Source organism: Brienomyrus brachyistius, chromosome 15, assembly GCF_023856365.1.
Source record: "Brienomyrus brachyistius isolate T26 chromosome 15, BBRACH_0.4, whole genome shotgun sequence".
NCBI lineage: Eukaryota > Metazoa > Chordata > Actinopteri > Osteoglossiformes > Mormyridae > Brienomyrus > Brienomyrus brachyistius.
Window position 1 is genome coordinate 3,587,256 of NC_064547.1, and position 22,157 is coordinate 3,609,412.

The following is a 22,157-nucleotide window of genomic DNA, read 5'->3' on the forward strand; positions in this document are numbered from 1 at the left end:
TCAGAATGGATTCCTTTTCATAGCAGAGTCAGAGTAGGGAGGTAACTGACTCAACATCAAGTTCTCTTATTAAACAGATTTTTTTTCTTCACAGTTTAGGTAAAAAAAGAAACATCACCTGTAAGTATCTTAGGACATGGATGTTCATCACTCATAAGAAAAAGGGCTTTACTGTCCAAACACAAGCAAGATACATGAATACACAGAGAAACGGGGAATAGGAATAACAGGAAGAGTGACGCAGTGAGCTGCCGTCTATCTGATCAAAACGGATGCGAACAAAATAATAATGTAGAAGGGAATCTAAACAGTGGAGCAGTTCCCTGCCGCATGACACGACCCAGGGCCAGCTGTTATACTCCGAACTTTTGGCAGGGTCCTGCAAAGCTGTCAGCTCTGATAACTTCAGGCCAATACAATCGGACCACAGAGGAGGAACAATCTTGTTTGCTTATTTTATAGGTCAGAACAACATGCGCTGTCCACGGCCGCTGTCTCTGAAGAGATTAGCTAGTCTAAGCTTTTAATAAACCACAGAAGACAAAATTACTAAAGTCTACGGGGGGAGAAGCACGTGCCGAGCCCTTTTCCAGTAAACCACATAAACGCTTCCAGTAACTGATGGCAGCTGGTGCAAAATGTCACAGATGCCACTGAGCATTTGAGTTTGGAATTCTGTGTACATATGAACTTACACTGAAGGCCGGGACATCGGAATCAAATTTTTGGCCTGTGCGAATGTTGTGTGTGTGTGAGCGGGTATACCTTACCTTATGTCTTATCACAGTGTCCCCACAACGTGATGAATACCCTTTTTTTACCTTATGGGGACCAGGAAAAATCAAATAATAAAAATCTGTGACCGCAATGAAAAAACTAATAATGCAAAAACTTTGCAAAAATTTGTATTTGGTTACTTATGGTTAGAGCTGGGTAGGGGTTAAGGTTGTCGTAGTTAGCGTTAGCATTTTTCCCATAGAAATGAATGAATGGTCCCCAAAAAGATATATGGGCACTTGATATGAAATATGAATGATGTGAGCCAGTAAGAGGTAAGACAGAGGCAAAGAATCGGGTTTGAGTGACTTTACGTTGTCATGGTAATAGATTACCAGCCTGCATGTGTAGAGCCACTGCTGTTAGACACCAAACTGGCAATAATGAAACTGAACAGCTTGTTAAGGATAAATTGGGTCACCTGGTCTGAAGGGGGGAGTTATAGGAACTGGTGTGTGTGTGTGTGTCTGTGTGTGTCTGTGTGCGTATATGAGGAGTCACTATATATTACATATTGGGGACCAAATGTGATAGAAACTTGATATTTTGACATTGTGGGGACTACTTTTTCAGTATTTCAGTTTTATTGAAAAATAATAATGCCAAAAGTCTGGCATTTTGGTTGGTTACTTATGGTTAAGGTTACTATTGCTGGGATAATGGTTATGCCCATAGAAATGAATGGATAGTCCCCGCAACGGTATGAATAAAAACGCGTATGTGTTTTGGGGGGGCGGGGGGGGGGGGGGGGGAGGGGGGATGGGGAGCCAGGTGACTGAGGTTGGTGTTGAGTCACTGAGCAAACTTCCACTTCATGAGGACACGTATAAATTGATGTATTCTGTTCCTTCTCTATACCTGATGAGACTCTGATAGCCATCTTGGCTCTTGTTACAGTTTATTTGATTCCCCACTACACATGGCTGACTTTTTCATTTCTCACTCATTTTTTCATGTTTCCCCATGGTGTCGTGTTGACCCCATTGCCGCGTAGTTCCTGTACTATGTGAAATGGGAAACTCTGTCCTCAATAATCCTGTCATGCCGTGCCGGGGAGGGCGCACCAAGCTTCTGACTCCGCGTTATCTCTATAGCCGCAATAATGATAATATTGTTTTTAAAAACGCAGTCTCCCAACTACGACCTCATACCACTGAGCTCAGCCACAACCACCAAATTGGGCTGGGACTGCACTGTCTGGACTCGAGACATTATTGATTTTGGTCTCATATCAACAGCTGCTCCCAAAGTCACAGAAGAGGAAGAGGGACCCTGGTATTCTGCAAAGCCTGCTGACAATTCCAGCAGAACATCGCGCCACCCTCCACACGCATACAGTAATCCACGGGAAATGCGGTTATGTACACTCAGCAAATGCTGCTTCATTTATATTATGGAATTTATATCAAGTTCAATGTCAGATATGTGAAAGATACTTATAGTTGTACACCTTTCCTTGACGTTTTATACTAGCATCCATGTTTCACCGTGCTAACCCCAGAGTAAACTCAAGTGTGGTATTAAAAAAGCTGTTATTAGAACTAAATACGTCTGAGTAGGTGCCAGGTTTTGACCACTGGAAAACCAACAACTGCAAAAGCTATTCAGTGTAAGGTTGAATCAGCGGCATCCGTTCACAGAATTCCCATTTAATTTATATACCTATTCTTTTTGGACTATATTATACCTGTAAGTGACAGGGTTCTGAGTATTACCAATAATATTATGAGACTGTCGTGGATATACTACATGTCATAGGTCTCACATCACTCAATATCACACTGGTGTAGCAATGTTTTGTAATTAATCAGGAGAGATTTATGAATTTATGCATGCAAAGAGTATATACATATTGGAGGGTGGATCCTCAAGATTTAATGAGATGAAAGTTAAGATTCATTGCCTGCCAAGTTGACTTTCTGGTAAGGAAGTCACTGTTTATGAGTAGTAGTTACAATGATGAACCATTTCGGTAATTGGTCCGACTTGCTGCTGTTCTTCAGTGAATTTTATTTCATTCGATTCCATGACTGGTTCAGATTTATTGTCCAAAACGTGTGTATAGTATCTTTGTGCCACATTCGAATCAGGAATACCTGTGCCTTTGGGGATGAAAATTTTTGGTAATGTTATCATACCCTAACAGCTATAATATACATTAATAACAAACATTATATGATTACGTGATTATAATGTTTGCTATTATCATGTAGAAATGTATATTAAAGCTGTCAGGGTATGTTACGATATTAAGGTATGCTTAAATGCTGCTTATGAATGTTTTATGAATGCATTATGAAGATGCACTGAATGTTCCATGAATACATGAAGAATGCACCATGAAGGTACAGTTAATGTAATGCATTATGGAATTGTCTAATATTTGTTTTATGCATAACCTTGGTGTGTCATGATGTAAGCCATTTAAAATGCTGGTAGTGAAGCAGAGGGGTGGGGCTTAGTCACTGTTGCCTTCAGCTTCAGGCCCGTGCTCAGGTAGCTATGCCCCTTTAAAATATCTGTTCAGTCTCAGTGATTTTTGTGGACATTCAGACGGCTGGACTGTGCCCCCCCCCTCCCCCTACACCCCACAGATGTTGCTTAGGGTAACTGACACGTGCCCCCCGGCAACATGTAAATGGAGCCTGCACTGAGCCCTAGCCACACTGCTCGTCTGCCGACGAGGCTTCCGTCTGTCACGTCCGCAGAGATCGCGCCGCCCGCCCGCCGGCCGGAGCTGGGCTGAGACGCGCCACGCAGGAGCATCTGTGTCACCTGTGCTTAAGCGGTACAAAGCACAGGGCGTGAGGCACAGAGTAGGATCAGATCTCACACACACACACACCGACCTGTAATCATATCTTTTCATTCATTTCTAGGGGAAAAATGCTACTGCTAACTATGACAGCAAAAAAAAAAAACGGGTATTCATCACATTGTGGGGACATTTGGTCCCCACAAGGTAAGGTATATCTGGACCACACACACAGACACGTATGCATGTACACGCGCATGTTTGCAGGGTTAACATTTGCCATGTCTTCCATCAGATCTGTGCCGGTCTGTAAACCACCTGAAGTGTTTTACTCTGGGATCTCTGCACCGTTAAAAATAGCTTGTGCAAAGCAGGACTCCAGCAAAACCTAACAGAGGGCTCAGCGAGGGCAATTTTTTTATCTGTACGGTTCATCTCGCTTTTCGCAGACAGGGGGGAGGGGGATGTAAGACTCCCCCAAAACAGATTCCTCTCTCCTTGTGTGTGCTGCTGTCGCTTCCCTTCCTGATCGATACGCTGTTGGTTCTCAAATCGAGCCTCCTCCCACTTAGGCCGAAACAGGACCCCCCCCCCGTGGCAGCCGCTGGGTGACGCCTGCGCTGTGCCGGCGTGCAGTAGGCTGGGGCGCCCTTGAAGGGTCATGCCGGGCACTTGCAGGAAGAGCTTCTACATAAAAGCCTGGCGCCAGCTACATACAGGCCACAGATTAAGTCCAGGCGAGCAGACGCTCGTTACATTCATACACCAACCTGCAAGATGTGGGAGAAGCGTCTGCGCCGCTCCATGCTGTTTCATGCATTATTGGATTAGTGCACACGCAAATAGTAACTGACAGGCTGCTCTGTGCTTATTACGTGTATCTGTACTCTTTCTCTATCCTTATTCTCTTGGACTCATCTGTAGTATTTGATTCTGTAAATCTGGCACCTGCCTACTGACCTTCTGCATAACTGTTTACAATTTGCCCAGTCTAGTAGGCCCCACCCGGAACGCAAGGACGCAGGTTAGGTTTCAGCATTGGTAGGGACCAAATATGGCCAGAACTCCCTGCCCTCCTAAAAATAAACGGTACTCCCACAATATTGGTAGGGACGTGTAACTCATACCTGACCCTGTGTCCTTGGCTCTCTCTGTGTCATTGACCGGTTCATACCGGACCCTGTGTCCTTGGCTCTCTCTGTGTCATTGACCGGTTCATACCGGACCCTGTGTCCTTGGCTCTCTCTGTGTCATTGACCGGTTCATACCGGACCCCGTGTCCTTGGCTCTCTCTGTGTCATTGACCGGTTCATACCCGACCCTGTGTCCTTGGCTCTCTCTGTGTCATTGACCCTATTGACTGGAGTCCCTCAGGGATTGATGCTGGTTCTCTACTCCACACCCCATGGCTCTGTTACCTCCTCAAACGGCTTCTGCTACCAGTATCGTTCACACTCAAGTCAACCTTGACGTCACCTTCACTTACCGCCTTAGCATCCGTGACTGAGGCTGTAGAATATCGTATTCATCTGGAGGATATGGCAGCCTCTTACAAGACTGCCTACCCAGCTTCTCTAGCTCCGGCATTTGAGGGATCTTGGTTACATTCTGCCTCTTTAACATTCGCACCGTGTTACTGTCATTCCTACACGATATTGCAGTCGCCACCCTTGATGAATGATCGTCCCAGTTTTGTATGGAATTCATTCATATGCCAATAGGTAAGGCTGCTTAAATATTCAGCTAAAAAGATTTTTTTTTTAAAAAGAGGATGCAAGCAAAATTTTTGATTCCCTGATGTCTTTCATACATGTTCAAGTGCTATTTTATGCTACAGATTGTGTATTATTCATAAATTGCTAATTCCCACCCATTTTCTGCATACAAAATCATAAACAAAACCCAAATGTACGGAATAAATTTTGATGTCGAATACACAGGCCGTCATGCTATCAGTACATTACCCAGCACATTTCCTTGCGTAAAGTTTCAAAAGTTTTGCAATATAACACAATCCAGATTGCAAGCCGGCTGGCCAGCCTGTTTGAAAAATTAACCTTCGTGCTGGTTATTAATACACTCAGACCGGCTTGCTAGTGGACAGGCCTTGTAAGTATCAGCTTGAAATGTGGAGATCATCTCATCTTTTGCACATAAGTGTGAGCTAACATCTCTTAGATCCAAGGTGATAGTTGATTACTTAGTCTGAAGAGAATTTTTATGTAAATGAGCACTTGTTATCTAAATTCGCCAAAGCAGTTTGAACATTGTATGCAGAAGGATTGAAAATGTTAAATTTAAAAGTTTATCTTTCTATGCAGAAGACAACAGCATCTCTGTGGCATTTATGTGCTATTTTCTGTTTATTCTCCCAACATACAGTGATAAAATTAGGAAATGTAATTATACTTGCTTATGTTTTTACACGATACACAATAGACTGCTCTATAAGTGCTGCTTACATTTTTTTAGTTGTGACATGAAGATTGCCACCTTGTGGTAAGTTTCTAAATTACTAGCCGTGCCACCTGATTAACAGCTTATTGAATGTGACCTAAATCTGCACTTTGGAGAAGTGCAGCCTGCATGGGTTGGTGCTGTTTCTCTAACTGGAGGGCATAATGTCTGAAATTTAATACTCCATCACCAAGGCTTTAAAGCAAATGTCGAAGCCATATGTTGATTGTGCAATAAATCCATTGATATTGCTAGACTAGACTAAATGGTCAAAATTGCATTGTAGGCTGACCACAATGAAACAGCCAGCACATTCTGTTTACTTCCTTGGTGGGTGTCTTTAATGTTATCGAATTAAATAATGACATATTGCCGTCCTCACCACTTGTGGAAATAGAATGTAGTAGAATGTAGATCACATTGCTTTTTTTTTGTTAATTTTTGTCCCTAAAACTTGTTTACTTTTGTGCTGAATCCTGGGGCCGAATTAATCTTTTATTAGGAATAAATGAAAGTGTTGTTCTCTCATTAATAGAAAGAGATTTTTCTCCCACTTAACAAATCCGTAAATCCATAAGAAATTAAAGCAAATAATTAATCTTACCTAATTCTGTTACAAAAAGAGAGGATTACCTCTGAACTTTCTCAAACTACAACCAGTACTTTTACCAGGAACTAGAATATTTTGCATTTAAGATAAACGCAAGTTAATTCTTTATGCAATTCTTTTAATTTATCTCTTTTCAGAGACCCAAACATCAAAAAAGTAATTAAAACCACTCCCATCGCAATCCCTTCCTCTCTGTCTTTTAACTAAAAAAACGCTTGATCAAAACTTGGCGGCAGCTGTTAACGCAGTGGCTTTGATTAACACAGGAAGCGAGACTAATGAGTAAAGACTAAGTTATCTCCATGGCTACGACTTCTAACACCCCTTTGCCCCCCCATCACCTGGTTTTGTTAAATTTAAGTTCTCACTCTCAGAGCTCATACAACAGCAGCAGGGAGAATCAGGCAAACAGAACAAATTCGGCTTATAGCTCTTTCCAGTTAACCTGAGCACAACCTGTGGAAAATAAGCTCTGGATTTGTGAGCAAATACCAATTTTCATTCAAATGCAAAGGTAAATATATTGGCTTGAAATGGAAATGAAATGATTCCTTATTAACGTGCACCCTGTCTTACTGATTGTGGAAACAGTGACCATGGTGATTCTTCCCACCTGGTACAACAAGTTGCTTAGTCTTCCACAATTTAATTATGCATAATATGTGCAACTGAATTACATGAATAAAGTACTTTTTCCATGTGATCTCTGCAAGAATTTTATGCCACACCCTAGAAAGGTACCATCTGTCAAATACAAATGACGAATCAAAAAGCAGGCCTGCACTCTCAGCAAATGACAAATCAAAAAGCAGGCATATAGTCTCAGCAAATGACAAATCAAAAAGCAGGCATATAGTCTCAGCAAATGACAAATCAAAAAGCAGGCATGTACTCTCAGCAAATGACAAATCAAAAAGCAGGCATATAGTCTCAGCAAATGACAAATCAAAAAGCAGGAATATACTCAGCAAATGACAAATCAAAAAGCAGGCATATAGTCTCAGCAAATGACAAATCAAAAAGCAGGCATATACTCTCAGCAAATGACAAATCAAAAAGCAGGCATATAGTCTCAGCAAATGACAAATCAAAAAGCAGGCATATACTCTCAGCAAATGACAAATCAAAAAGCAGGCATATACTCTCAGCAAATGACAAATCAAAAAGCAGGCATATACTCTCAGCAAACGCAAATAGAAAAGCAGGCCTGCACTCTCAGTGAGCTACACACTGATCCCAAAAGGCATCTGCAGGTATTTGCTTCTTTTTCATCATCATTTAAATCCTTTTATTTAATTTTCTTTTAGTAATTTGTTTCCCTCTTCATAAAAGTTGTTCTTATAACTTTATGTTCTATAAAGGGAAATTTGCAGAATCTTTCAAATCATATCCTGCAGAGTGGAGAGTGTAACTTGATGGCAGGAAGCACCCACCATACTCCCACTGAGAAGGGGAGAAGAGATTAGGCCTCCTGTCAGGAGAGAAGCCGCTCCGCTCTACCCCCTGCCTAGACCAGTCCAATCACATTAGGGAGATACAATAGAAAAGGAAAATGAGGATATTTTCCTGCCATGGCACCCAGCAATCCCAAGAGCTAGATCAGATTTATTGCTATAGAGCTCCTTCCTCCTTTTTGTCACTCGTGCATTAACACGTGTGCCCAGTGTTGTGTTTCTGGTAAGTAATGGTGATTAACCCTGGTTCATTGTTTGCAGCAATGGTTTATTTAATGGCCTTTCGACCCATAAAAGGTCTTTTTGTAGTTTTTGTTACTTTACTCGTTTGAACATTTTTGGAAAATGTAAATCTTTTAGCCAGCTTTAATTTTCCAGAATTGCAAAGGCTTTCTTTTGTTCCTATACTATGGTGCCAGTGAATTTCCATTTCTTCACCTTTTATCTTACACACTGATTCCTGAACGACAATCTACTCATTTAAAGTTAGCAGCTTCAATAGAAAAACAAAAAACAGGAAAACAAAACAAGAGTCACTAAGACGTATGGGTCAGAACAGGGTCATTGAGTGAGATACTAGTATACATCCCAGTTTCTTCCTTGTCCTATAGCAGTTAAATTGTGTATCATAACAGTTTATTATACCTGTAATTCAACTAAACACTGTTCAATACCCTTTACGCTAAATTTAACTGTCAATATAAAAACACTTACTGAAAATATAGTCTAAGGATAGAGCTATCAGTAAGTATTGCGTGTATGTGGTCCAGGTACTGTATAATTTACATTGTGGGGGGCAAATATCCCCACAATGTGATAAATACCCGTTTTTTTTTTTTTTTTTTTTTTTGCGTCTAAAACTGTATTTTATAAAAATCCGTGACTGCAATGAAGAAACTATAAATGCAAAAACTTGTTGAATTTTGCATGGTTACTTATGGTTATGGCTAGAACTGGGTTTAGGTTGTAATTGTTGGGATTAGGGTTTTGCTCTTAGCATTATTCCAATAGAAATGAATGAGTGGTCCCCAAAAATATATGATTGCATGACTGTGTGTGTGTGTGTGTCTATATATATATATATATATATATATATATATATATATATATATATGACTGACAGACAGACAGATTCATCCAGAAATGGTAAAATATTACTGTTCATATTCATGTCAGTGAAGTTTTTTTATTTTCATACTGGTATTACTGTACATTTCTGTCACCTCATCATGCACACATTACGCAAAACTATCTGTCAGACATGTTATATGTTAGTGTCTATAGCAACTACAATAAAGTTAGATTCAAATGTAAATACGTGTAATTTACATAAATAAATGGCATGAGACTCACCTTAAATGCTGTTCCTGATCTTTTTCAGACAAGACTTGGGACTCTGTGAATAAACCGTTATCAGATATGAATGCTCAGCCGACTTTGGACAGGATTCTGGTCAATAAAATCATTCAGAAACTAAATAAGCCATTTCACGACCAGTGAATAATTTTCAACAGAAGAATGCTTACAAGTGATCTATGATCTTTTATGAGATCATCTGCTAAAACAATTGAATTTGTGAAATGGGGTAGATTAATACAAGTTGATTAAACTTTGATTCGGTAATGGACAGGATTATCAAGCATTTATAACTGAGAAACAGATTCCTCAGTTTTAAGGTGATTATAGGAATGTTCTACAAAAAAAATTCAATAGAAGATGTGTGCCAAGGTATATTATAAGTAATTCTCCATCTTTTATAAATCAATAGACAAATGGCATTTCACTACAAGAATTTCTGCTGAATTACATAATCAATGGTGCTATGCAAAGGAAATCTGGCTCATTGTGACTCTATCAGAAAATAGTTATTGTAGTTATGGTTTCTTTTTTGACTAGTTTATCAAGTCAAGGTGTGTAGAAGTTGACACTGCAGGTTAGGAAAAGGCAGTAGCCCTAAATCACAATGAGAACTATCTACAGCTATCATCTCTGCACAGACAGACATACAGTACCTCTGCCAATGCATGACCATGACCATGACCAAGACAAGCTGACATTTGTAATGGGTCAAGGGAGGCCATCATTCAAAGGCCTGGTGAATTAGAGAGGTCAACGGGGCCATCATTCAAAGGCCTGGTGAATTAGAGAGGTCAACGGGGGCATCATTCAAAGGCCTGGTGAATTAGAGAGGTCAACGGGGGCATCATTCAGAAATCCTGGTGAATTAGAGAGGCCAACGGGGGCATCATTCAAAGGCCTGTTGAATTAGAGAGGCCAACGGGGGCATCATTCAGAAATCCTGGTGAATTAGAGAGGCCAACGGGGGCATCATTCAGAAATCCTGGTGAATTAGAGAGGTCAACGGGGGCATCATTCAAAGCCCTGGTGAATTAGAGAGGTCAACGGGGCCATCATTCAAAGGCCTGTTGAATTAGAGAGGTCAACGGGGCCATCATTCAAAGGCCTGTTGAATTAGAGAGGTCAACGGGGGCATCATTCAAAGGCCTGGTGAATTAGAGAGGTCAACGGGGGCATCATTCAGAAATCCTGGTGAATTAGAGAGGCCAACGGGGCCATCATTCAAAGGCCTGTTGAATTAGAGAGGTCAAAGGAACGTTTGCTAGAAATCCGGGGTGATTAGAGTAACTAGGAACAACTGAATGCAACACAAAAACTCAGACATTTGGCAACATTTGGGAGTATCATCTTATATGTGTAGCACGATTAAAGGAAAATCGCTGCATTGCATACTTGATAAATCTAAAAGAGGGCTATGTGTCATTGCACCCCAAGCGACTCCAAATAAGCTGCAAAATAAGGACATTAATCATGAATTCCATTGTGCTGTGTGATAGCACTTTTCTTCCTATGCTTTCTTCAACTCAAAAAGTCACATGGTGATGACAAAAGTGTGTTCAGGCACAGAACATTAAGCGCAATGGTGAATGCAGACGTATAAGGCAACCGGGCCAAGTGTAAATAGTCTCTCTTCCCCTAGATTACCAACCTCAGCCAACTTACATGCCAACTGACTGCACCAATGTAACAGGTGGTACTGTGGTAGTGAGCTGAAGTATGCACAACAAGCTCTGCTAGATATAATCTGCTCTGCATGCCAATACGTCTGACATGTCTGATAAACCTGCCAATGGGTTTATAGTGGAACAAATTGCTGGAAAACTACAGAACATCTCTTACAGTCTGCTGGTGGTATTTCTTCTGAAAGAGATAACAGGTAAAACTGTCTGTCTTGAGCAAAAGCCATTTCCATAGCACACACAGAATTTAATGTGAGTGGAATGATCACAGGAGGTAATTTCTCTTCTTCTCGACAGTCCTAATTATAAGTGTGAAAGGCATCCTGTCAGATTGGCTCTGGCATGAACTCCTTAGCGTCCAGGGTGCGCGGATCATCGGTGCATATTGTACCTCCACGTGAGGGACTGCGGCGCCAGGTTCCTCTTTGCTCTTGTTCTGCACAGACTAGGCCGTAAAAAATGTGGGATAGCTGATCTCTTCTAAATTCTGGAGCTGGTTAAGGAGATTTGAAGAGGTTCTTTGGGGCTATACTGTGTGTTCAAAGCTTCGGAAACCCTTGAGGATGTAAAAATGACAGAATGCAGGTAGTTAGGCACACATCAAGTTCATTAGCTAGTGGTAGGTGGGTGGTCCAAAAGTAAGCAGAAGAATGGCCACATTCTCAAATGTTAAAGACATGTATTTTAAAGCTGAAAATGGCTGAAAGAGTGTATCAGAAATGAAGTATGCTGTACATTCAGCAGAATTTGGAGTTATCTGAAAAGTGAGCAGCCTGGACACTGCAGTGTATAAAGTATAAATAGACTCTACTGCGTAGTGGTCAGTCTTTGCACACTGAACAGATTTCCGTACCCATGTAACCCTCCATGCCACTACTGACAACTTGTTGGCAGATCCGCTGGTGCTGATCTGTTTCAGACAGGATTGCATGCTGGACCTGGGTAGAGTGTCAGTGGTGGAGCAGGCATAACTCATGACCCAAGAACCACAAAGAACACGGAACCTTTTTGGCTGTTGATAACGGAGGAATAGAGAAGCGTCGTATTGTGCTACCTGTTCTGAAACATTTTTTTTTTGGGGGGGGGGGGGGTGCAGAATCAAGCACAGTTTGCAAAAACATCTTAATCCACTAATTACCAGCTAATCGGCTATTTACCAGGTTTAGTAGGTATGTCTGAGCAGGGAAATCTGCAAACTATGTTGCAAACTGTAATTGGGAAGCCCTTACTATAGCGGTAACAGTTTTGGGAGAACAAAGAAACTGTCCTGATTCAATCAAGGACCCTCACAACTCTAGATAATGTATCAGTATCAGACGGCCCCCTTTCTCCATTGTACAGACTGCCTAGTCACAAAGGTGGAATGGTGTCCTGGTTACCTTTCCTTCTGTGTGCTCAGTGGCTAAAGATATCACATTGATTGGTATCTTCTACGAGGTGAGTTCAATACCCAAACACTGCCGCACAGTATGGTACTTCCATCTTGGTAATGGCTGAAGCGGAACACATTAAGAGTGTTTTGCGGCCAAGATTATGTGGACTGTTGCACATAAATCAAATGAATTTTTATTCTCAAAGAATGTGACAGTGTTGGGTAGTAATGTGACCTTTACACATCTGGCGGTAATCACAGATTGGGAGCAAAGCATGATTATAGCCAGCCGAAATGTCCATTTTCAGTGTGACTGAGGAGAGGTTAATGGAGAGTTTAATTGCTTTTCCTTTGTTTCAGCTGTGAGCAAAGTCATTTTATAGACAACAAAAACAAGGATAAGTCATTTAACGAACAGTAAAACATTTTCTTTATAGGGTAAGGCATCTTCTGGGAATTGGGGTGGTCAGAATCATGCTCTAGCACTTTAATAGCAGAAAGCTGAAGCACACCGTCAATAAGCGAAGGCCGGAAAGTGAGACAGCAAGCAACACTAACGCCAATCCCAGCCTAGGAGCTGTAGCTCCTCCGAGCTCATTGCGATCTGTGAGCTGGCAGGCAGGACACTGTGTAACACGCGCTCTGCACTTCTCTGGGTGGACATGTATGCCACACAATTCAGAACACTTCTGGATGTCTCCCCTGTGTCGGTTACCAAAAGCAGCTCAGGCTACCTGCGTGATTTATGACTTGTGTCGTTGGTATAATCAACCCATCATTTGGCAAGAAAGGTCTCGGCAAGATAAAAGAACTATGCATTTGTCTATTTGTATATTAGAGTGCATTTATGCATTGAGTGTTATTGTCCAAATAAAAGTGGGAACTGAAAATCAGGAAAAAAGAAGCAAAGAGAATTCGCTCTAAGTGTATAACAGTAAACGGTACATAATTGTCATCACTTCTAATTGGCAAGCACGCCTTCATCCCGATGCAGTAATTTAGCTGTACGTGTTGCTGGTGGGGAGGGGGGTGGGTTAACTCACTTCGTCGTGCGAGAAGGCGACGGCACGCTGGGAAACCGCGTTTGCCCGATAAATCCCTCCATTCCACGCCTGCTGTTCATGCCACTGGGGGGAAAAATTAAAATAACAACCCAGAGAATTAATAGCAGCTCTCTGAATCATTGTTCAGGCTAACAGCAGTAAATTGAAGAGCTGAAGTGTGAGAGGTTCCTGCTTAACGTGGATTAAACTGGTATGCAGCGAATATTATGAAACTGAGGTTTGAGTAGTTAATTGTCAGATGTAAATATGTCTGCTTCACATTCCAAGATGGGAATCTGGCCAGTAAATACTGGCTCATCTCTCCACTTTCTTATGTAAAGTTCTGCACATGGTAGAGAAAGTGGCACAGGCACGATCAGAGGAAAAATTGTCTGCCTTCCCAGAAATCATTGCCAGGGTTGCCAACTATGGTCAGCTGGCTGGAGTGAGACTTTCAATTCGAGACAAGTCTGCACATACATGCACACGCATTTACACGGATGCGATGGTTTTATTACCTTGCAAATAGTCTGTAGGGTTTCCCCAGTTCTTTTGCTGTCGCTAATTTTGGGTTTATAATGGAAAAAAATATATTTGCCATAAGATTTCTTGCGTGAGTGTGAGAATCTGAAAGTGTGAGTGTCGCACCGATGCAGGAGACTTGGCAACCCTGCATTGCATTGTGCTGCTGTCTGTTGAATGTGGACTTCATAACTTAACACGACCCGTATTCGTGTCGGCCTGGGCTCTGCCTGTCGTTTGTTCGCTGTGATAAGCATCAGTGACAGTGGAGGAGTGCAGTAGCAGAGTGAGCAGATGGCTGGAGTTGTGTGGCATCTGGTGTGGTGGGTTGATGCGTTGGGTCCAAGAGCCTGGCACATGTTACTTTCGATTATGAGCTGAACCATTTCGTCTTTTCGTTCAGTGCCTGGTCAAACCAGCTTACCAGTTTATATCTGATGACAGGCTGTTTAAAGGAGACAAAATGAATCTCGACAAACACGAACATGTCGAATCCACAATCACCCTGTATGATGTTTTATTGGAATTAGTAACCTTTAATGCTTTGAATTAGTGCAGAGAAACACTAATATCTGGGCTAAATGTAAACATGCGAAGATGAAGTCCATTTAAAATGGGGTACCTTAAATCCAAGAAGATATGCAGCTAAGCAAGAAATCCGGCTTCATAATACAGGTCCCAAGATTCCTTGTATGTCAGTAAATAACTTCCTGGACTCGACTGACTTTCTAAGATCTTCCAGAAAAACAAACGACAAACAAACAAACAAGACTATGAACCTGAATAAAATCATACGTACACAGTTTATTAGGTGAATGTGAATCAAAATGAACATGCTACAGCCCACTCTTTTCTACAGATTTTCTTTTTGTTCTTTATCTCACCGGCAGGGTGCAGGTATTTTCAGGGACTTCTGGAGGTAATGTGATTATTCAAAGACACAATGATTTTTTTCCTAGTGGCCTCATTGTTGGACTAATACTAAGTCTCCCTTTGAGCAAGCTCAGAAACTCTGAGAAATAGCTTACCCGTCCTGCTGAGGGGCTGCTTCCAAAACATCTCCTGCTCTTCTCTTCATTTTTTGGCTTTGATTCTGAGTGAAGAACCAAATAAAAAAGGATTTATGAGTCTAGATGATTTAGGACTATGAAGCCTTGCAATAAGGATACAGATACAAACATATGCGTCTTCTATTTCAGTACTAAAAGTCAAATTTTACTCATGTGGTGAGTTCTTACAACCTTATAAATACTTAATTTTCTATCTGTAATTACCTGCAAATAGACCTTGATGAGGGAGGATAAGTTAGCAGTCAAATTAAAAGAAAAATAACCTGTTTCCATATTCCCAAATCTCTCTCCCAGCACACCCACCTTAGATTACTCATGATTACTCCTACAGTACACCCTTAGTATTTAGTCGGTACAGATCATCTATATGTACACTTTTCACACAAAATATTAAGGTGGTCCTGCTGGGGATTCATATTGTCAACAAAGCTCTCAACAACCTGGAATCCACAAGAAACTTCAGGGTATGCTGCTGACAATTATGTAAAAAAAAAAAATGCATCCTCTTTACTTTCCAGTGCTCGTATTTCTGGTGGATGAAAACACAAAGCAGGCACCCTAGTGTGGAAATAGCGAGCTGACGAGAGTGAAGCTCTAGAAGTCGCAACACTGGGACACGAGGATGTCAGTGCTGCTCTATAACGATGGTAAAATATACTGAATAAATAACTGACTAAAAATGCTACACGATCAGTGTAGAGAGTCACCATGCAAGGGGCTGTGAAAAGTGTCCTCTGCTGTGCACTGAGCATCCATGAATGGATGATTAAAATGAAACCAGGAATCGGCGAATGAGCTGAGGACTCCTAACGCATCAATTCAACAAACCTTAAACTAGGTCAAGTTAATACTGTATATTTGACAGTTTATAAAGCAGTAGGTGATACTGCTGTTGCCTCACACCTATGGGACCTGAGGTTGAGTGTCCACCGCGGCTCCATGTGTGCGGAATTTGCATGTTCTCTCCATGTCATAAAGGGGTTTCCTCCCGGTGCCCCAGGTTCCCACGCCCACAGTCCAAAAACATGCTGCGCTTAATTGGAGTTAATAAATTGTCCCGTAGATGTGCCTCTGTGAGTGAATGGTTCGTACCCCATCCTAAGCTTTTCCCTGCCTTGCAGCCATAGGCTCCAGACCCCCTGCAGGTTGAGAAAATGGATGGTTGGAAAACATTGGGATGAGTTGGCATCCATATGAAAAACAATTTCAAGAAGTTGTGCTTCTTGAAAGACACAGTTCTTAAAAATGGATAAGGATGCGAAGTTTCGAAAAACACATCCTTTGGTTTAAAGGGAATAGCAAACAAAATCAATCAGTTGTACTGTAGTCAAAGTCAGCTTTACTGTCATTCACAGGCACAGCGGAATGAGGTCGTCCCAAGACACATGAGAAATTTAAATACAATAAGCAAGGCAGTACTTGTCAGCACTGCGCTTTTTCTATGCGATCAATCTATGTCGTCATTGTCTTTGTTGGGTATCTTTGTGCGTATTTTGCAGTAGATGGATGTGTGCCCTCCAGTTACAATCCAACATGTACCCAACGTTATGCCCCTTTATCCCTGAGATAAGCTGTTGATCACCACAAACATCAACTGGCAAAGTCACACGGAAAAGAATGAAAACCGGTTGATATTTTCCTTGTAAGTTAAATTCAGATCGAGAGAGTTGAAAGTCATAAGCCTTTGTCCTTAAAGTGCCCTTTCTTAAAGATAAATGTTGTATTGCTAACATGCATATAATCGATCCTAAATTTATAGATGCTTTACCTGCACTAAATTAGAAGTCAAATACTTTATAACTCACCACAAGAAATGCATGAGACATTTATAAATTAATTATCATGGGCACAACAAGGACCTGCGTTAGCATTTGTAATTTGGAAACGTTGTATGCTTTTATAATAATGTCAAAGTCTGATAGACTCAATAACAGCCTGTCAGGAACAGACCAAGTGTGGATTGCTGCCTTTCAGACACCAGCTCGACATGGTGCATGGCCTGGCATTAAATATAGCCTGGGATGTACAGTGTGTGCTGTAGCTCTGTGTATTTAGATATTTTCTTATAACGCCGGTACACATTGTACCGATGAACGTAAACCAGCTTAGACTTTTAATCGCATGAATCACATTTACGTTGCTGAGGGTAATGGTGCCTTTTATCTTTAGCTGCCTACCAGTAATTACATTGGACAAGCCCTCTTCAGCCTCTCACCTGGAATCTTATTAAAATAATTGCTAGCACTGAGATATGTAACAGCAGCTGCGGGTGGCGGGTTTGCTTATATCCCCCATGGATAGGAAGTCTTTGGACACATGACTAGAGGAATCCGCAGACTTTTTCCACAATTATTTGTAATTATATGCTTTGCCCTATAGTTATATATAGTTATATATAGTAATAAAATTAATTGTTAATACTATCCTTTTGGCAGGGAGGCTCTGTATGTGTGGGTCATTCTGCCTCTTTCTTTATATGAATTCTCACTTTACGCATTTCAGGCGGAACGGTAAGGCTACATATCCTAAGGGGTGTGACTTTAGTTCATCGATGACGCACGAATGGTCACTTCCACATTAAAGAAATGACATGTCACCTGGATAACATATTTGCCATTAGAACTGTGTGAATTACAAGCGCAGAGAATGTCCATTCTTAGGCAAGGGTACAGAAATCTGCTTATGCATTCAAGAAATCCCTTTAATTGTGACAGACCGTATGGATTCAGGGTCAGTATTGTTTTCCAAAGTCGGAAAATATTTAAACGATCCCCTGAGAAAAAGGAACCTGTAAATCCTCGTGAGAGGACTTCGAACGGGACACCACAGGAAGCGGGTACCGACCGGCCCCAGGGACCACTGAATGGGCGGGTGTTTGCAAAATGAAGAAGAATCAAGTGTGGACGGTTGGCGGAAAGCAAATCCAGCAGGACACGGTGGTACGAAAGATGGTGAGATAAAACAAACAAACAAATGGAAACTACAAACACTGACATACGAGATGGGAGCAGACGAGATTCCTTGAGCTCTACGACCAACAAGACTTTATGCACATGGAGCAGGGATTTCTGGGTTTGAGTCCCAGGCAACGGCAATGCAGTACATCCCCAGACACACAAGTCTTTTCAATCAGACCAGTTTGGTAATAGCTGCCTCTGAAGATAGAAATAAATTTCTAGAAAGGACGTCTCTAAAAAAATAACCCATTGGGTTCAGACAGCAGAACAGGTAATACCTCTGCTACTTACCTACTCTTTTTCCAAATATCCCAGCTTTTCTATCTCTTGTATGAATCCCTCATGGTGTTAAACATATGTGCCACATGCCGGACGCACCCGGAGGCAGGGGAGGGGGGCATTTAGCCCCCAGAGGGGTGTGTTTATTCACAGTGGGGGCGGGTAAGTGAGGGTGCTGGGTGAAAAGGTGCAGTCTGTTGCGGCTATTTGCGCCCTCCTCGGTAGTCAGTGGGGGGCTGTGCCATCCTCAGGCAGGGTCTCCAGGGGGATGCCAGGCAGGAGGGCAACAGTTGGGTCCAGAAGCTGTTAGTCTGAGTCAGGCTTTGGAGAGATTGTCCACACAGTTGGCTATAGCCGGTAATTTCTGTTACCTTAGTGGGGGAGGTCTCTATACAGTTCCAGGGAAAGGCAGGCCAGTTGTCTTCAGCTGGCTGCAGTAATTGACTACCTGCCGGGTATTGTTGGGCCCTGTCTTGCTCTGCCTTGCCGGGTTGTGCACCCTCCGTGTGGCGATGAGTTTCCCAAGGCTCAGACCTCACCAAATGTTTTCTTGTGTCAAAAACGCCCACCGGTATTTGTGTTTTCTGACCTGAGATAAACTAGCCTTCCATCCCGAGTTTATACTGCCATGTGTGCAATGCATTCTGGGAGTAGCTCCATGACTCGACATGAAATCAACTGGGCTGAGAAAATGAAAGAGCAAATTTGAAAGATAAGCAACCCACAGTCACTTACTATTTCATGATGGCGTTTTAATGCAACATTTACATTTCTCATCTTTCAGGAAATGCAGTGTGGCTTTGGGGCCGCTCTTTGCAAATTCCATTGCTGACTTTCCCTGGTAGCTGCCTGATAAATCCAGTGCAAAGCCAGTAGTACATTAGCTATTCTTGACACTGACATTCAGAGTCTTTTGCAGGAGTTCCTCTTGGTTCTCAGTAAGTTAAGCACATTTTCTTGTCAAGCTGAAACATAGATAGGCGATTTTGTCACTTTATTTTCAGTGGAACATCCATCCATTTTCTAACCACTTATCCTGGTCAGAGTGGGGGGGGGGGGGGGGGTTGGAGCCTATACCATGCAGCACATGGTATATACACAAATCAGAGGCACAAATCAGCATAACTATACATCTTTGGCGCATGGGAGCAAACCGGGGTACCCAGAGGAAATCATTACAACATGGGGAGAACATACCTGCTCCACACACACAGAGCAGGATTCGAGCCCCCAATCCTTTCAGAGATGAAACAGCAGCGATACCCACTGAGCCGACATGCTATCTCATAGGAAAACGTATGAGTCTGTTTTGCAACTATTAATTTTCAATAAATCATTTTCTTAAAAATATGCCTGAGATTAATTCAGGGATGGATGGCTTTGAGAATTATTCCTCAAAGTCTGGCCGTAGATTTATTGAGCAGAAGCACTTCATAGAAATGTATATGCAGATACACCTTTGGGATCATCGTCTTTCTGGAACGTTCCTTTGTGGCGCAGCTCCAGCTCACTGGCAAAGGGAACAAAGTTTTTGGCTAAAATGTATTTTTACTTCATGGAGCTTATGATTTCCTCTATCTTTATAAAAGACGAGTACATGCAAATTAGCCCCCCAACAACTATTGTGTATGTATACGTGAGCTGATTAAAGTAGCCTATGTTCAAATGGGGTTTGGCAGAGAAACATTGCTTTGTATTTCTTATCTAGTTTTAGTTCAAACAAGGAATGATCTTTATGTTCCGTCTTTCTGTTATTTCATCCCTTGCCTCCAAAGAATCCTATTGGCTAATAGGACCGTACCATCCTCAGTGAAGGAGAGGGCAGTTAACATGCTGGCATGCTCCGAAATGCATCGGTATTTGGAGACCGTGGACGGCTTTTTCACTCATATCCGGGGGAAAAACGTTCAACCACAATTAATTCAACATTTAAATACTTCAGATAGTAAATAAAAACAGCCATAAAACTATGCATAATATGACAATAAAACTAACCACATGGAAATATATCCCATAATAATATCAATCCCTGTAAGCGCATTATCACTATGAAAGTACTGCAAAATTTCAATCCGCCATAGGCGCTTATTCAACCCAGATTAAAGAAAAATGTTGAGGATCTTTGTGTCTCCTGCTACCAGACCTCAGTTCTAGTATTCTGTGACTAATGTTCTCCTCACCATCAAAACGGTCCTCCGGCAAGCCAGCCCTCCAGACAATCTTTCTTCCATTTTTAAGAAAAATGTACAATTACCAGGCAAATGAAATTGACTAGCTCTGCCAACTTTACTTCCCATTATCCAGGAAAATCATACCCTTGGCTCCGTACAGGTGAATATCATCACCATCCCTCATAGAAGAGAGGCAGAAAGAAAGGAAAAAAAGAGGTAATGTTAATATTAAAATATGAAATACAACATATAAAAGGAACATAGTTCAGCATCCACCTCAATAACTCTAGTGCATATGATTAAATGCCAAACTGGCAAAAAAAAGTTACTTTCTGGTATCTTGGATGAATTTCGCTAGATTGCTAGTAGTGTTAGCCAAAGATGAAGCGCTAACGTGGGCGGAGATGGTTAGGGTTAGGGTTAGGAGGCACCATGAGTGTTTCTCAATATCAGGAGCACAAAGATCATACTTTGATTCATGAATCTGAATGTCTTTGAACCAGAGGCCAGAGTAGCCTCACAATAACAAACAAACTCCACTGTCATGGGAGTTTTATTTCCACAAAAGTATTTTGAGGACAGAAAGGGAAAATGATTGGTTCCGAGAGATAACCAATCAGATTGCAGAAGAGGTGGGTCCAAGTTTCCTCTAGTTGCTTCGACCCACCTCTTTTACATTACCAGCCAATCGGATGTCTTGGTCCTGCCTTCTTTAGGTATATGGACCACTCTACAATCTGATTGGTTGTCTCACTGAACTAATAATTTTCCCTTCTGCCCTCAAAAAACTTTTTTGTAAGTAAAACTCCCACGAGCAAACTCCACACACACTGAGCAGAAGCCCAAACCCCCAGCCCACGTCTCTGGGGGTGTGAGGCAACCATGCCCCCCACTGAGCCACCATGTCATCCCACTACATAACCAATGGCATCATAACTATGGTGATAGATCAAGAACTGGAATGAACGAGCTGTTTTTGGAGACACCAAACCACATGACTGTCACTTCTAGCACCCCCACCACTGTGCCTGGATGGATGGATGTGATGGACATGTTACAGATGGCCCCTAGTATGAGCTGAGGATCATGTCAACAGGCCATGAGCCACAGAAGAGGGAATACTGGGCTCCAAATGAGAACATCAGACCATGCTAGTTACTATATACAGTATCCAGACTAACATCTGACTGCGTCATTGCTCTGCATGCGCTTCACAAACAACATGATGCATTATTTCTGGAACAATGAGGGCACTTGTGTCTGTCTGCAGGATGTCCGACAACAGGGTGCAGTTGCATATATGTGACCAAAATATTCTCACAATAGCGTGATCCATGTTCTTCTTCTTTACAGTCAAAGGCTTAGATTTAACCTCTCTCCTCCTCCACAGATGGGTCCATGTGATGTTCTCCTCATCTCAGTCCATGCCAGGCGAACTCCTTGGAGACTAATTGTGCACGACAGACTCCCTCAAGTTTTTATCAGCATATTCCATTCTCTCCTGATTGCATTTTTTAAAACCAAAAGAATAAATAAAATGAGCAATATCCAAAAATGATGACACAGAGCACTGCCTCTTAAACACACCGGTCATTTTCAGAATTGTTTGGAATTCTTATTTCTCTGCAGGGAAAAAAAAAAAACAATCTGGC